Source organism: Canis lupus, chromosome 32 (genome assembly GCF_048164855.1).
Source record: "Canis lupus baileyi chromosome 32, mCanLup2.hap1, whole genome shotgun sequence".
Classification (NCBI taxonomy): domain Eukaryota; kingdom Metazoa; phylum Chordata; class Mammalia; order Carnivora; family Canidae; genus Canis; species Canis lupus.
Genome location: NC_132869.1, coordinates 39,716,632 through 39,734,931, shown reverse-complemented (window position 1 = coordinate 39,734,931; position 18,300 = coordinate 39,716,632).

Here is an 18,300-nt window from a genome sequence, read left to right as displayed (position 1 = left end):
CGAAGACAAAGGTCATAAATACTCAAAATGACATCACTTCCTAATTCTCTTACTACATTTTACTATTTTCTACGTTTCTGGGGGTTCTTTCTATCCACTATAGAGCATGGTGTGCTACTGCGCGTTTCTTCCCAACACCATCCAGAGACGTGATTTGGCAGCTGGTGGGAGTCTTGGGTCCATGGCAATCAGCAACTGCCACAAATCAGGGCTTTTGTTTGCTAAAAAGCTGGTGGTTGAACATTTATCAGCCTGGGTCCAGCCTTCCTTCCCCGGTGCATCTGAACTGGGAGTTTGAGCGAAGCCAGTAAGTGTGCTCTGACCTTTCCAGAGCAGCCCTGGAGCAGGAAATTTCCATTTGTCACCAGTGACTGGTTGAGAGCAGGGAGTTTAGGGAGTACCGATGGGTGAGCATTTCCATTTGGAGTTCCTATGGGAATGGGCTGTGGGGTCAGCAGCCCTAAATCATAGCATTTTGCAAATACAGACGTTCCCTTCCATGTCTGCGAAGCGTGACCCTCACTCTGAAGCCTAAACCATTGTTTGTTTCCCAGGAACCAACGGCTGGTGCTGAATAGTAATCATCACCTGCCAGGAGCCTATTGACCAGGAGGACTGCCTGCTGCCTGTAGCTCCTGGTAACAGGGAGCCCTTCGAGAGCCATCTCTGTGCCGCCTCCACAATGGGACGGTGATGCCTTTCTCTCTGGAAGCGTTTGTACTGGGTCTCTAAGACAGTAGCTGCCAGAACTGAAGCCAACACTGGCAACGTGAAGCACAAGAGGCCTGAGTTTATTTGGCCAACTCAGAATTTAGCTGCGTGCACATGGGGCTGTTTTTTATGGCCACTGTAAAAAGTCTCCTTCCACTTTCCCCCGAAGCCCAGGGCCCTCTCTCCTCCCCCTCCGTACCCAGCTCAGCCATTACCGGCCACTTAGCCTCCAATGTTCAGGGCCCCTTTTAAAGCACTATTAGATGTCTGGATGGTTTATGGATCTCTGGGCTTCTGACTCCCTGGACCACAGCGCTCTAAAAGCTGGGCCATCAGATGCCGTTGCAGAGGGAGGCATGGGGGGTTGGGCAGTGCGTGAGTTTACTCTTTAATGCGTGAACGTGTTACACCAAATGGATGGAAATGCTATGCTGGCAAATTTTGTTTCTTTATAGGTTTCTGATTTAAAAAAAAAATCAATTAGCGTGTTTTTACTTATATTAACCGTCTCACAATCTTCAGGTTTTGGAATCACTGCTACTCTAGTGGCCAATTAAACTTGCTCGAGCCTCCATCCCATGTACCTGCCAAGGATCTATGAGGGGTCCCAAGATGCTTCACGTTCTCTTGGTTACCTCACCTCAAATTCCTGACCCCTCTGAAATCTTGGTCTTCCCTTGTCACCCTCCTTTGAGTAATGATTTTGCATTCTCTTTTATTTTCCTAAAGCTCCACCGTCCTAAGGTTCTACATAGGACAGACTTTTTGCTAAAGTTTTGGGGATACTTAAGGGGTCTATAGGATATTCCTGAGCAGGAAGCAAGTAGAATTTTAGAGCCCTGGGATCTTAAATACCTGGGCCATACCCACCATAGGGCGGTCCCACTGGCCAGTCTTTTCACTGGGCCCCAACACCTGCCATTCCTTGCACCTGCTCTCTCTTTAACTCTCCCCTTTCTAGTACTTTCTCCATTCCAAGGCCTTGGAGACTCTCTCTGCCTGGTTGCCAAGACAAAACTGGTGATCTTTCCAGAGTAAGCTAGCCTTCTTTGGTTTCAATGTTCTTTCATTTAGAAGATCCTATTTAGAACCAAAAAGCCTATTGTGGAACGCCCTAATCACTAGAGCCATCCACCCGGCCAGCCGTCCTGGGTTGACACACCTAGCAACACAAAGAACAGGGACTTGTTTTGAAATGTATGGCTTTAAAAAGTGTACCTAAGAAGTACCTGAAAACCTCGTTGCTGTAAAAAAAATTCAAACCACACAGACCACACTTTCCACTCCCTCTTACAAGCCTGCCCCGCCCGGGGAGAGGACCCCTGCTGGTCCAGGTGTCACCTCCCAGGCCTTTTTCAACATGTTTAACGTACATATGGAAATATATACGGTTTTTACCCACGTGCAAAATTTATAAATTCATTGTGTTGTTCTACAAGTTGCTTTTTTTATTGATAACAACCCATCTTTCAGATGTGTTCATGCCAGCATTGTTCAGAAGCAGGAACGTTCCTTTAGGAAACACGTCCATGCCCCTTGGGAGGGAGATAGCGGATGGTGCTTCGTTGAGCATCTGGAACCTCTGGGAGGAGGGAGTCACCTTAGAGCCAGCAGATAGGATGAAGGGAGGCAGAGAAGAGTGGGCGTCCAACCCTCGGCCCCATGCTAGATTTCTGTGCTGAGTCCCAGAGTCCTTCCTCAGACTTAGCCCTGGTCCCTGTGGCGTGGCTCTGGAGGAAAGTACAGAACCTCCTCTCTCTTCTTCACTGACCTTGAATACAAGCCCAGGAGCCCTTTGGATTTAAGAGTTTCACTATGGAGACCCAGGCCTGGGACCAAATCTCCCAGTGTGGCCAAAGGCTCATAGTCCCTGGTCAGCAGTTCCTAACTTCCTCTAGGATGGTACCTCCTAGGACAGGGTTGCCCCAACCCCAACTACAGGGTTATAATTCATGATTAGGCCCTGTGGTCAGCACAAAGGAGCAGGTGGGCCGTTTGCCTCCCTGAGGCCCAGAGGACTGAGCCATCCTGGGTGCCCCAGCCCAGACCCACCCAGCCTGGAATGTCTACCTCAGAGATGCTTTCTCAGGGCCCGTTGGGCTGTAGCCTACAGGCTGGGCTTCATGGTGGATGTGAATCCCAGCAGGATGCGGGGCAGGAAATAGGAGCAGCAGCCCAGTGTGTGACTGGGCCAGGCTGGGGGCCTGTGTTTGTAGAGTGTGGAAGGGCCAGAACTTGTACCCGACCCAGGGAAGACTTTCCAACTTTCTCCCTTGGGTTTGGAGAACAACTGTGAGAACCCCTCTTAAGAGCAGCACCAGGGTGGTGGGTGGGGAACGGGTCTCCCAGAGCTGGTCAGATTTGGTGGTCCTTTCACCATGGCAGCCCAACCTGGTGCCAGAGGAGAGCAACTGCCAAGTAGCTAAGCCCAGAAGACTGCCGGAAACGGGGACCAACAGGACTGAGAAGGAACAGAAGTGATCCAGCTTCTCCGGGAAGCCTCCTTCACCCCCTTCCCTTTGCAGCCCCGGCCCTGCCGAGCCCTCAGTTCACCGACCCCTGCACTTAGCACACTGGATTATGATTGTGTGTAGACAGTTTGCCAGGTGGTGACCTCCTTCCTCACTGGACTAGTATGACAAATAGGTAGAGCACTGTGGCTCCACGCCCAGGCCATGCAGGGCCACCACTGCATGTGTCGGGGTCCCACGGAGTGAGCACGGCTAACGGAAGCACCGGTGGTAGTCCTGACGCCCAGCGCAGTTCTGGCTCTGAAATGGGATGTTAAGTAACCTACGGGTTATCGGTAGAACCAGTGTCTGCAGCTGGGGGAGCTGGGGTGGCAGTGATGTAGGATGAGAACCGTACCTCTTTGCCTGCCTCCTCTACTTGCCTGCCCTGCAGCAGACCCAGACACCTGACACACTCTTGCTTTGTGCCTAGCACACGACCTCTCAAGGCTAGCTCTGTGTTATCTTGGGGCTCCACACGTGTTATCATGGAGGTCCCGAGCCTAAATATCACTTTCTCAGAGAGACCTTTCCTCATCGACCGACAAAGCACTTAGCTCCCCTCCTAGCTACTCGGTATTTACATTAACCTGTTTGGTGGTTTGGGTTTTTTTTTTTTTTTTTTTTTTTTTATGTTACTTAGAACCCCCTGAAATGATCGACATGTTCAGTGTGTGTCTCTCTAACCAGGAGACTCCTAGTCCATGGGGGTAAGGGGTTTGTTTGTCTTATCCCCCCTGGTAACCCCAGAGCCTGGCAAAAACTATGCGGGTGAGAAAGCGGGGAAGGAATGGAGGAGTAGGGGCAACTGACTGATGTCCCTCCCAATATCCAGAAGCAGGAACCAATCCTCACCAGTGGGTTCTGGTCAGATCTGGGCCAGGACCTCCCACCAAGGCCTTTTTTAAGACAACTGTCCACTCATCTGCCACACTGCCAGTATACGTGCTAACCCAAAGGGAGCGGAGACGTCGGGAAAGTGAGGATGGGCTGTTGGGGTGATTGGGAACTTGTGCTATTTTTCACATGCCCACAGCAAACAAACAAAACATTGAAAACTCCTGTTCGTGATGGTCCTGTTCCCCCCTTAACTGGCCTTGGCGTTGGTGAGGGCAGCCTCACCCCACGTGGGCCTAACCTAGCTGATCAGTTCCTGAATTCAGTGAAGGGAGGCGGCTGGGTGGGGAGCCTAGGTATTTTCCTGCAGACCCCTGGGGTTTTTTTCTTATAAGAATAAACACAGAAAACTAAAAAAGAAATTCAGTAAGTCATCTGCTTTCCCCACCCCCCCACCCCCTCGACGTCATTCCTGCCATGCTGTAAGGCACCCATCAGGGGCAGCACGGAAGACAGTGGGAGCACCCAGGAATGCAAGTGCCCTTTGCTCACAGGGGCAGGTTCCAGCCCTTCTTCTTTTCTGGTTTCACCAGGCCTTCCTTTCCAGGGCCCAGGCCCCTCCAGGGGTGCTCGGGGGCGGGGGGTGGGGGCTGCTCTACAAAGACCAAGGCTCTGTTTCTGTTTATAATTGAAGGCTGGTGTGCAACCCAAAGGCAGGAGATATTAATCACCACAAATGGATGTCGATTGGCCCCCTGAGCTTTGTCAACTCCACACCACCTCTTGCTCGCTGCCGTGGGCCCCGGTTTACAGCATGCCCTGCCAGAAATGAAAACCTTTCATCAGTGGAGGAGTGGGGCCTGGCTGCCGCAGTGTTTGGGCTGCAGAACTGAGATGGAAAGTGTTATTTTCGGGTGTTGCCAAGAGCCAGGGTTGTGATTTGAGCAGCAAACTCAATTATACTCACCTTTTCGCTTTTCAGAGACAAGAAATAACATTTGGGCCATAATTTAATCCTGTTGATATTTTATTTATTTATTTATTTATTTATTTGGGTCAGGAGAGGTAATTTAAGTTAAATTCATTCAGTCAGTGGACTTTGAGTTATGGAAAGAAGAAAAATAAACTTTCTGTTACCAGAGGGATTTTGTGTGCAAACACACGCAGATGCATGCGCATGCGTGCGCGCACACACACACACACACACACATGCAACTACAACAGGTCAAATAGGCATATGGAGCTAGTCATTTAGGATGAAAACTTACTCTGTAAGCTGCCGGAGGAAGTTGTTTAAAATACTAGGAACAATTTAAATATAAATCTTCAAACATTTTCCCACAAGATAAAATCAAAGCATAACAAAGTGGTACTATATGTGGAAACTTGGCCTTTAGATACCTGACCTTTAGGTCCACAGATTGTTTATGAGGACCTACTATAGGCCAGGTCCTATGTAGGCACTGTTCCTACTGAGAGTGAAGAATACAGACCCAAACTAGCTCAGCTTACATCCTGGGGCCAGGACAAGGAAATGCAGTAGAAATTACATGAGAGGTTGGCAGTAGGAAGCAAATGAATTAAAGAGAAGCTTCTAGGGAGAATGACCAGAAGTTGCTTGAACCACTAGAGTAAGGAAGGAAAATGGATGCCAATCGTGTATCACCAACTGATGAGAAAAAAATTTGCAATATTCGAAAACAAGCATTTTGGGGGGACGCCTGGGTGGCTCAGCAGTTGAGCATCTGCCTTCTGCTCTGGGTGTGATCCCAGGGTCCTGGTATCGAGTCCCGCATTGGGCTTCCTGTGACGAGCCTGCTTCTCCCTCTGCCTATGTCTCTGCCTTTCTCTGTCTCTCATGAATAAATAAAAATCTTAAATAAAAACACATAAGTATTTTTTTTAATGAATGAAGTAACAAAAAGGCAGATTCTAAGGTGATAGAATGGGACACCCAGCTAGTGGCTTGGTCTGCGGGGACAGGACACTTTCTGAGACCAAGGCAGGCCCATCAACTCACAAACGACACAACTTCTCAGTAAGATTCCACGCAGACCTGTGATTCTAGGACTTTTCTCGAACTACCCAGCAATGTGTTCTTCCCAGCCATTAAAAGAAATACAGAAAATTGGGATGGGAGGGATGAAATATAGAAACCCCAAGCTTAGAATTCTTTTGAATGGGGGAATCTTATGTTTAAGCAAAGTCACAGCTGAGCAACCACATGCCATGACATGTGCACACAAGAGAAACAATGCTTCTGAAAAACGAAACTGTGGGCAGCCGGTGCTGGCAAGGTCTGAGTTGTAGGAATTCATTTCTTGCGTCTAATACATGCTTTAGGCTTGAATTATGTGGACAACCTCATCTGATCTGACGACTTCGCTTGTCACCATCCGAAGGGACAGCCCCGAGGTTGGAGGATTTTGTGCCTCGGTATTCTCCAGATCTTTTTCCTCTGTGTGTTCTGCTCATCATGAGTTGGCAAACCATGGATGCAGCAGCGATTTCCTCTGGCTGCTGTCACGGATGACCACAAACATGGTGATATGGAACAACAGAAATGTGTTCTCTCACACTTCTGGTGGTGGGAAGTCTAAAATCAAGATGTGGGCAGGACCAGAGTCCCTGTGGAGGCCCCAAGAGAGAAGCCATCCCTTGCTTCTTCTAGCTTCCAGTGGCTGCCTGGCAATCCTTAGCAATCCTTGGTGCTCCTGGGCTTGTAGCCACATCACTCCAAGCCCTGCCTCCGACTTCCCATCACCCTCTTCTCTGTCTCTCTCTTCTGGGGGTCTGTTATAGGACACTTGTCATGGATTTAGGGTTCAGCCGGATAATCTAGGATGATCCCCTCACCTCAAGATTCTTAATTACATCTGCAAAGGCCTTTCCCCCCACCCCCAAATCAGGTCACATTTGCAGGTTCTGGGGATTAGGGAGGACATCCACACATCTGGAGGCCAACTTCAGGCCACTACGTATACCATCACAGAGGTATGTCCACTTGTCGATGGTTCTGGTAAACATTTAAAAGAGGCTGCCTGGGGATCCCTGGGTGGCTCAGCGGTTTAGTGCCTGCCTTTGGCCCAGGGCGCGATCCTGGAGTCCCGGGATCGAGTCCCACGTCGGGCTCCCTGCATGGAGCCTGCTTCTCCCTCCTCCTGTGTCTCTGCCTCTCTCTCTCTCTATGTCTATCATAAATAAATAAATAAATCTTAAAAAAAAAAAAGGGGGCTGCCTTCGAGGGGATGTTGCAAGAAGCTGGAGGGAACGCAATGCAGCAAAGATCCTCAGGAGATGGAAGGAGAATAGTGCTTCCAAATTCGAACAGCAAGACAGGGGCCACTTTAAAGTGCATTTTGGCTTTTCTCTCAGGCTTCCACCCTGGCTCTTCTAGCCCTTCAAGTGTCTGTCTGCTAAAAATCAGAACTATCTCAGCTAAACCGAAATCCACGGTCACTTGACCACGAAACCATCTCAACTCCACCTGCGTAAACCATCCTCCCCTCTCCCCACCCCCCGTTCCATAGAGGCAAGGCTCTGGCAGCTTGTGTGTTTTTAAAATGTCAGAGGCTTCCTTTTTCTCGAGAAGAGGTGTGTCGTTGGGGGTGAGTGAAGACACTTCATGCCGCATTAGGCATTGTACACTAAAGAGAAGCTGATAGGAGAATTAATTACAGTTTAACAATAATAATAAAAAGCAAAACAAGAGATTGAAATAAAATAGCCAAGGGAACAAATGCGTTTCCCCGAAGAATGGTGCCTATTCACCGTGGAAAATTTATATGTAGAGTAAATGCTGGGAATTGGAACACAGAAGAGGCCATCAAAGGCCTGAGGAGGCTCCAGCAAGCTGGGGCTGCTTTTCATTGAATTGTCTCATTAGCTGGTTGGAGGTATAAATAAATTCCTCCAGTGTCTTTGTTGTCTGACAAGATGGAAAGCAGAATGAGTCTTGGCGGGGCAGGGGGTGGAGGATTTGGGGAAAGGGAGGGTGACCCTGATGGCCCTTGGAGCCAAGGGAAGCGCTGGCAAGGAGTCTGCAGTGGGAAAGAAGAAGCCCAGATGAAGGCGGCTGCTTCCATTCAAGGCAGAGGCAACCGGCTGTGGGCTGCACTGAGGGCCGGAGAGGGGCCAGGATTCCCAGAGCACAGAGGCTTTGTTCTGAGGCCAGATGCACGGCTTTATCACAGCAAACCCCACTTTGCATCCCCACAGCTTACACTGGGAGCAACACTGTAGAGCCACAAAGCCTTCCTCCGGGCGGACGCACTGGGCCACCAGCTTCAATCACGGTGCCCTCCATAGGCTGCCACACTGTGGCTGTTCACAAGGGGCATCCCAAGAAGCTTGTTGCAATGAATGGAAGCACCAACATTTGTGAATAATTAATATTTTTAAGTGGAAGAGGCTTCTGGCAGTCATGGTAGCTTTGCTGCTTTTTTATGCCTTATTGAGATATAATTCACATGCCATGCTACAGGATTTGAGGGTCTTTAGTCTATCCCCGGAGTTGTGCAACTATTACCACGATCAATTTAGAACACTTCCATCACCTCAACACGAAACCCCACACTCCTTGGCCCTACGCAACCACAAATCTCTTTCCTGTCTCTATAGACTTGCTTATTCTGGATATTTCAAAGAAATGGAATCATATTATATTTGTCCTTTTGTGTCTGGCTCATTTCACTTAACATGATGTCTTCAAAGTTCCTCCATGTTGTAGAATGAGTTAGCATTTCCTTCCTTTTTAAGACTAAATAATATTCCCTTGTGTGTATATACTACATTTTGTTTATCCATTCATCTGTTAATGGGCCTTTGGGTAGTTTGTACCTTTTAGCTATTATGAATAATGCTGCTGTAAGTATTCATGTATAGACTTCTGTGTGGACACGTGTTTTCAACTGTCTCGGGTATATAACTCGGAAGTAGAATTGCTGGGTTGTATAGTAACTCTGTGTTTAACACTGTTTTCCAAAGTGGCAGCAGCATAATTTTTGAACTCCTCAATTGCCTCCATAAAAATAAATAAAACAATGAGGACAGCAAAACAGAAAGCTCACACACATCTGTAACGATGGTTCTGAAAGTAGGGTCTCCAGACCAGCAGTGTCCATACCACCTGAGAATGCGCTAGATATGCAGATCCTAAGGCACACACTAGACCTCTGCACCTGTGCTTTAAAAAGCCCTTCAGGTGACTCTGGTGATGCCAATTCTAAAATTTGAGAGCCACTGATCTACAACAAAACTAGATGATGAGGTATTATAACAGACTCCAAAGTATGAGCAGGTGGGTACAAGCTACAAGACCATATGGTTTTGGCAAGTTATGAGAGGAAAGCGAGAAGAGCAAATGGACTCCAGTAGCCCCAAGAGCCAGAGAACCCACAAATTGGCTTTGGGAATCTTGGAAGCCCAATCCAAGAACACCAGCCAAAAGCTGGAGGGAGTTTCACAGGCTCCCATTTGCACAGGAGGGCAATGGGATCTCACGAGGTAGAGGGTGCTGGTATACTCTGGGCTTTCTGTACATTTTTAGCTAACCAAACTTTGTTGTAGAGTAAAGCTCTGTGCTGAAAAGTACCTGTTGAGAGCAGACTTAAAACTGAGCATCACGGGGACAAAAAAAGAGAGAGAAGATTCAGATAAAGGTGAGAGAGAAAAGCAATGGTGACACAACTTGGAAAATACTTGGAGATATATATACACATGTAATCATTCTTTAAAAGTTGTGGGAGGAGAACTTCCAGGGTAATGAATGTAGGACATGTAGAATGAATGTAGGACAGTTATCCTTGCCTACCTTTCCTTGCTAAAAATACAAAAAACTCTTCTCATTAAAGTGAGCAATAGCAAATGATCTATTTGCTGATCATTTACTGATGAGTAAATCTCATGCCAAGTCACTACAAGAGAAAGGAAAATAAGGAGCAGAATACTGTCTGTAGAGAGAATGAAGGCATGCTAGGAGGACACGCCCACAAAAGAGATAAAACTTGTAACCTAATATATTAAATGAACTGAAATAAATTAAGAAAAATTATGTTATAAAAGAACAGCACTAATAAGATTAGATTCTAATAAGCTTAGAAAAACTTAGAGTTGAGGTAATTGAGAAAAGAAAGATTTGAAGAAAAAGAGTGACAGGACTCAGAAAAGAATAAGAAAGAAGAAAGCATAATTTGGTAAATAAAGATGAAAATGGAAGAGGGTGTTCTATCTATTGCTACATAATGAATTCCCTCCAGATTTCATGGAATGAAGCAACCATTGTACCAGGCAAGTGGGTCCTGGCCTTAGCTGAGATGACTTGAATGGCTGGGTGCGAGGCAGCTGGGAGTAGGAGGTCTACTTCTAAGGTGGCTTCTTCGGTCACACATCTGGCACTTGGGCTTGGCCTGGGGTTGGGTGCAGATAGGTGGCCTATAGGCATAACGTTCTTAGGGTAGTCAGGCTTCATACACAGTGGCTCAAGTTACTAAGAGTGAGTGTTCCAAAGACCAAGCAGACCTTCTCTGACCCAGCCTTGGATGTCACATAGCGTCACTTCTGCTGTGTTGTACTAGTAAAGCTTTCCCAGGCCCACCCAGATGCAAAGGGAGGGGACATAGATTCTATCTCTTGTTGGGAGGTGTGTCAAAGAATTTTGGCCTATTTTTCTCAGCTTTGTTAAAGTGTAATTTGCATACAATAAAATTCATTCATTAAAACTGTGCAGTTTGATGACTTAATTATACAAGACTGTAATTATACAGTCTTGTAGCCAGCAGCACAGTCAGGATATAGAACAATTTCCCCTTCTGAAAGTGCTTTCTCATGTCTCTTTGTGGCCATGTCTCAAAACTATCACAGAACCTAAATATGAAAGGAACACCAGTTGCAAGGATAAAGACATTTAAATAAAAGAGAAACAAAGAAAGTGAAAAGTGATTCAAGAGAAAATGGTACACACACACACACGCACACATGCACACATGCACACATGCACACATGCATGGAAGAGACGTGGAATAGAAACCCTAAAAATGAAAACCAAAGCAACAGAATAAAACAAATACAAAAACATTTAAGCAAAAAAACTTTTTTCCGAATAGAACAGACTTGAAACTTCACTGTGAAAGGTACATCTCATATATGGCAAAATCAACCTACAAGAGAGAATATTCTACTAAAACTAGGGGTCTTCAAAAAAAAAAAAAAAAAAAAAAAGAAGGGAAAAAAATGCCAGAAAGACCAAGTCACTTGTAAGGGAAAGACAGACAGATTGCCATCAGACTTTGGACACAACGTTTTAAGCCAGAGGACACTGAAACCACATATTTCCTCAAGGAAACAAACTATGAAAGGAGAATTTTCTAGCAAACTGACCGTCAACTATAAAGGTACAGAGGCTCTGTTATGAACACACACACAAGAGAACTCAGGCAATATTGTCCCATGAGTCTTTCTTGAGGAATCTGCTAGAGAATGAGTTTCAGAAAACCAAAGTTACTAGAGAGGTATCAGCACAAAGACTGGTGGTGAGCATTGAGGATATATTTCCCTGAAGAATTAAGACGAAATGATGGTGCTTAGGAAGAAAGAAAAGCATGAACGGCTTTATGTTCTAATGATGGAAATCGAATACGTCTGCCACAGATGGGGGGAGGATGGGGAAAGTATATAAAAAGCTCATTAGGCTTGCAAATTGTCTTATGGATTTTAACTGAGAGTAAAGGGATATCACAGATTCCATGCTGAGGAGGTAGCCTGCAGAAAGAGGAAGTTGCTAGATAATTTCAATATGGCTCATGGGGGTGGAGGAGCCAACAGACAATAGCCTGGAAACGAAGAGACTCGGAGTGTAAATTTCAGACTCGGTTTAAAGGGAACCAACGTGGGGGACCCGGGTGACTCCGTGGTTGAGCATCTGTCTTCGGCCCTGGGTGTGATCCTGGGGTCCCAGGATCGAGTCCCTCACTGGGCTCACTTCGGGGAGCTTGCTTCTCCCTCTGCCTGTGTCTCTGCCTCTCTCTCTCTGTGTCTCTCATGAATATAGAAATAAAATCTTTTTTTTTTTTTAAGGAAACTGTCTTAGAACAAAAATACAAACTTGCCTAAATTCAGTATATCCTTTAATACAAAAGATACCAAATAAAATAAGCCATAAAGACAAATGTTATATTTCTAAAAGATAGGCTTAAAAATAGAAAACTATATGACAAGACTTGAGGCTAACAGATTGATAACGTCCACAGGTGTGAAGTGATTTTGCCTTTTGATTTAAAAATCAAATCAAAGTGATGAACGCTTACCTTTTTGTGTAACTGTTGGTCCTTTGGATGCTTTCTTTGGAAAAATGTCTATTTGGTTTTTCTGCCTATTTTTTAAAAATATTTTTTAATTTATTTTGAGAGTGCAAGTGAGGGGAGGGGCAGCAGGAGAGAGAGAGAGAGAGAACCCTCAAGCAGACTCCCTGCCAAGTGCAGAGCAGGACTCGGGGCTCAACCCCACAACCCATGAGATCACAACCTGAGCCAAAATCACTAGTCACATGCTCAACCCGCCAGGCACTCAGGCTCCCTTCTGCTCACTTTTTATTTTATTTTATTTTTTTATAATAAATTTATTTTTTATTGGTGTCCAATTTGCCAACATACAGAATAACACCCAGTGCTCATCCCATCAAGTGCCCCCCTCAGTGCCCGTCACCCAGTCACCCCCACCCCCCACCCTCCTCCCCTTCCACCACCCCTAGTTCGTTTCCCAGAGTTAGCAGTCTTTATGTTCTGTCTCCCTTTCTGATATTTCCTACACATTTCTTCTCCCTTCCCTTATATTCCCTTTCACTATTATCTGCTCACTTTTTAATCAGATTTTTTGTTGCTATTGAGTTGTATGACCACTTTATTTTGAGGGATATTAATCAATAGATATATGATTTGGAAATATCTTCTCCCATCCCATAGGTCACAATTCAGTTTGTTGCTGGTTTCCTTGGCTGTGCAGAAGCTTCTTAGTTTGATATAGTCTCACTCTACTTTTATTTGTGTTTGAGAAAATTTTTCATAATAAAAAGTAAATATGTACATGTGTGTGTAAAAAATAGAAATGAAGATTCTCCGTAATGGCAATCAGATCTGTTTTCTTGGATGTAAAAGAAAGTGTCCCCAAGATTATGCATGACACACAGCTATACCATACATGTGACTGCCATCTGTTCTGTGTGAGAGATCTCCGTTCCTTTGCCATCTGATTTTTCCCCCACATGCACTATATTGTAGATGTATTTCCATTTCTGTGCATAGAGACCTACGTCACAATTTTAGTGGCTACATTGCCTTCCGCTGTATGAATGTGTCACAATTATTTTAATTACTCCCCTATTGATTGATATTTGGGTTGTTTCCAAATGTTCATTAATTAAACAAGGGTTGTGATGAACATTCTTCCTCATACATCCTTTCACATCATGTGGTTATTTCCTTAGGATAAGTTCCAAGAAGTGGAACTGCTGGGTTAAACAGTCATTAGAGATTTGAAAAGCAGATCTTTGAAAAGATGGGGCCCACTGCACCAGACCTGGCCTGGCGCCAAGAGTCCTGTGGTTGCTCTAGGCCCCAGGAATCTGGTTCTGTGGCCACAGGACGCTGAGCTCCCTCACTCTGGGCAGAAAATATTCCCCACTCCAGATTCTGACTCAGGAGATCTACAGTGGAGTCCAGGCACATGAATTTTTAAATAAATTTCTGGCTGATTCTGATGTAGGTGGTCCAAGATCACACTGGTAAATGAACATCTGACACCTCTGGCCGCTCATCAGCACTTCCTGAGAAGCTCTGAAAAAATACTCGGGCCTGGTTGTAATCCTGGGAAATTTCCTTTTCCACGGATCTGAGTTATAGCTGGTATGTGAATGTACTGAGTTTGTGGACGCAAACACAGGATCATATCATAGTATGTCCTGAGACTTTCCTTTGCGCGGCCTTACTATTTTTTTCCTTGTTCTATTTGTTTCCACCTCCTTCCTTTTGCTCTCCTCTCCATTTTCACCTCCCCCCTTCCCAGGCAACCTGGGTTAATAACCCAGGTATTAAGCTTCATTGCTAACCTGGTTTTCTCCATGCTACTGTAACATCTACAAAAATACGATGAATTACATTTGTGTATCAGCCAGGGTGCCTACCTAGCAAGCAGAAGGAACCAATTCTGGCTGATAGAAGCAGAAAAGAATTCTCTGAAAAAAATACTGAGGAGTTCACGGAATCTCTGTGTGGTTTGGAACAAGAGCCTGAAGTCTGTCCACTCGAGGCCACTGCCTCCAAATCAGGTGCAGGGCAGGCCCTGTGAACACACCGTAGTGGCTCCAGGCTCCATCGCGCGGACCCAGGGGAGGCAAACGTTTCTCCGCCCACAGCAGAAAGTACCACGTGGGACATCAGCCTTCTTGGGAGGATAAATGGATATTAATTAGGTGCTCTTCATCTCACATTCACACTTGGTTATAGAACTGACTATGTTCTGATTCTTGATTTAACCCTTGCCAGTCTCCCTCGGATGTGCTATGATTGTCTGCTCCCATTTTTGCTTCTGTCTCTCAATTCCTCATGTCATGCTGACGCTGGGATGCTTGGGTTCTGAGGCTAACCAATGCCATGTGGCCTCTCGAGATGTGGCATGTACATACCAAGGGCTCTGCAAGAGACTGGCATGCTCGGTAGGGTGCCAGGGGGAACCTGAGCCCTGTGTACCGGGAAAAGCAGATCTGCTTCTCAGGAACTACCTGAGCTGGGAAGAATGGACCGGGTTTGAAGAATGGACCAGACTCCCAAGTCTTAGTGATGATGATGTTAGCCACGTAGTTACTGCGTTGAGGCATGCAAGGACCCATGGGTGTTAGATCTCCGTTCTTGTTAGCTGGCCTTCCTTATTCTAACAATGACACAGGTCATGGACAATGACCTGCACACTGTTGGCCTTGCTGAGTCAGCCCCAGAGACGTTGAGAGGAGGGCCAAAAGGGAACAAATTTCGGGCAACAAAAATCAGAAGGAGAAAATCCTGGTAGAAAAAGACATCTCACCTTTTAGAGCCCACTTGGGGAGTCATCTGGGATAATTCTTTGCAGAAGGTGGAGAGGAGAGTATTTCTCTGAAAAGAATGTCAAAAACCAAGTCCAAGTTTCTTATATTGTGTTCGAGAACATGGAAGCGTCACATTGGGTCCTCCAGGAAGCAAACAGCAATAGTGGAGATAAGAGATAAGCAATAGTGGAATTATAAGAGATCCTTGGAGGGCTGCCTGTGAAGAATAAAAGGGGATTGGGGAGCCAGAGGAGGCAGGAAATACTGCAGATTGCCAAGCAAGTCTGACACCTGTGGAATGAGAGGGGCGGAGGAAGGAGCGGTGGGAAGAGCCCCAGCCTATGGGCCAGCTCTGAGAGAGCTGTCAGCCCAATGGGGAGCTCCAGCACCATGAGGGCCCAAGGGGACTTCTGCATGGGGCAGGAAGGGCAGGAATGAGTCCCCGCCTCTATGCTCAGTCATTGTGGGGAGCTGCCCAGGAACAGCACCAGTTTGGTGCAAGTGCAGCTGTGCAACCTCAAGAAACTGGAGCCAGAAGCAGCCAGCTTCCTGCACGCCTCATAGGGATACCAAGCTCTCTCTTGAAGGGAGACTTAAGTGGCACGCCTCCGTGGCTGCCACGACAGGTTTTAGCACCATATCCATCAACGAGGGTTATAATTTTTTTTAATTAAAGCAATGCACATATAATCATTTTTTTTATATAATCATTTTGAACATACCGAAAAAATGTAGAAAGAAAAGGGAATTGCTGTTACCCCACTATACGTTGATTTTCTCTAAGTAATGTAGAAAAATAAATCTTTAAAATATATATTAAATACGTAATATATACGAATACATATTAAAAACAAGATCACACTCTACATACTGTTTTAAACCTTTTCTCACCAAAAATATATCGTGAACATTCATATTCCCTTTTAGTTCACACAAATCTATATCTTTTCTAATAATGGCTAGTACTCTTTTGTATGGATGCGCCTTAATCCGGTTAAGTGGTTTCCGATAGATTGACACTCTGGGGTTTCAAGGTCCTTGTCACTATAGACATCGCTGCAATGACAATGATGGTGCATGTGTTCTGCTCCTGGAGGCCTCCACGGATTCCAGCCTGCCTCACCGACCCTCTCTGATGCTGCATCGTCTTGACAGTTAGGATGTTGTCCGATCTGGGAGCCCCCCTGAAATGTTGCCAAGGGTGCAAGAGTGCAAGAAGAAGGACCCCAAGAGAAAGGCAACCGTGCCAGGTATCTCTGAGGGCCCCCATGGGACAGAGAGCGGGTCCAGCATCATGGCTCTGGGGAACCAGATTCCTCTCCTTCTGGTGCATTCCTGCCAGGGGTCATGGCCCTATTGGGCTGTTTGTTTTGTTGTCTTGTTTCCCATCCACCTGCTGCTTTCAGAGATTTAGTCCCCCAGATCCAGAGAGGACGATTCAAAGATGGCAGAGTTACAATCTTGCAAGATTGGCTTGCCCCCCGCCCTTCACCTGAGAACCACCTCTATCCAAGCCCAGTACAAACGATCACAGCATCTTCAGTTTCCATGGTGATTTGCAGGGCTAGCCCCCATGGGCAGCCCCAAAGATTATAGTTCTGTCCCCCCAGCTGTCTCAGGCAGCAGGCCAGGACCTGGCCAAGGCCCCGACAAAGAGGCTGGCGGCGGGGGGCACTTGAAGTCAGGAGATCAGAAGGCAAAGGGAGCTAGACAGAGACCACACAACCGACTCTGGCGTTCGTTGTCTTTTTACAAATGCACTTAGCTTGCTTATCAAGCACCATTCTACTGCACTTATGATTTCGGTCTCAATCATTTCAGGGGTTTGCCCCTCCCCTTCTCCCTGGTGCTGGAACTAGGTTCTCGGGCTTCAGCAACATCTAGCAGGAGAGTTCTGACCAGTTCACAGTCTTTGTTGTATGTCCACCCGACATCTGCGGAGCTGAACATCACCCCTGCTGACCCCACACAGATGTCCACCAAGACTTGTACACTCTCCATCTGCCGAGCAGGCCACGTTCATGCTTGATCACTCCACATCCTTCTCCATCCACTTCCCGGGGTTCTCTAAGGTTTTTGCTTTAAACATGTGCTGCTTTTGAAATTAAGTGGGCAAAGATTATTAAAATATTGTCATTGAAATGTATCTTTAGTATTATTGAGTATTGCTGTATGTGGCTTTTCTCTCTTCAAAGTGTGGCTCTGCGGTGGGAAGTGGACAGGGTTTGGAACAAGCTCTGGCTAAAGGTCACCACTTGAAAACAACACTAGGACAATTCAGGCTATAATAGATGCAAAGCAAGCCGCCCCCCGCCCCCACCGAAATCTGTTTATCGTTGCTGGGGATCCTTGGGCAACAATCTGGCTTCATAGGGGAACCCAGGATTTATGTGTAGGAAGGTGTGACCAGAATGTGACTGGGAGCACAGAGCTGCCCTGCCTCATGGCTTTATGGCCACTTGGCTGAAGCAGGGCTGTGTTATAGGGCAATGAACCAAATGCAGGCTGGATCAGAGGAGCATGACACCTTCCAGGAGAACCCTGACTACAAATATGCAAATATACATCCCTCCTTCCACTCCCTCCAGATGGAGATTTGGTAAAACACTTTTGTTTTACGTGTCTGACATTGTCCAGAAGAGAGGATAACCTGAGCAGCTTGCATAAATGTTCTGGTTCTGTTGGCTGGCCCTGGTGTGGAAATGGGTCTTTTTTCAGTAACTGACGGAGTGTGATGATAACACTGTCCATTAAGATAAGCCCATCTGCTACAGACCTTTCTAGAAAGCATATGGCAATTTGTATCAAGAGCCTTTAAAAGGTCCATACCCTTTGATCTAGCAACTCCTCTTCCAATAATTGTCAGAGACTCAAACACAGATTTATGCATGATGGTGCACATTCTGGTGTTCCTCAAAGTGGTAATAAATGGAAGCAATCTCAGTGTTCAACAATAAGGGAAGGAGGTCATCTAAGTCATGGTGTACCCATATCTTGTCTAGTAGGAAGCCTTTAAAAATGATTTCCAAAGAACTTTATTGGGAATGGGAAATGTTCACAGTATAGCAAGCTTAAGAATGTGGATTCAGAGCTGGGTATTTGGTATTATTTTAATTTTATAAAACCATTCCATGCTTATTCCTAAGTAAAATATTATAAAAATATATATCA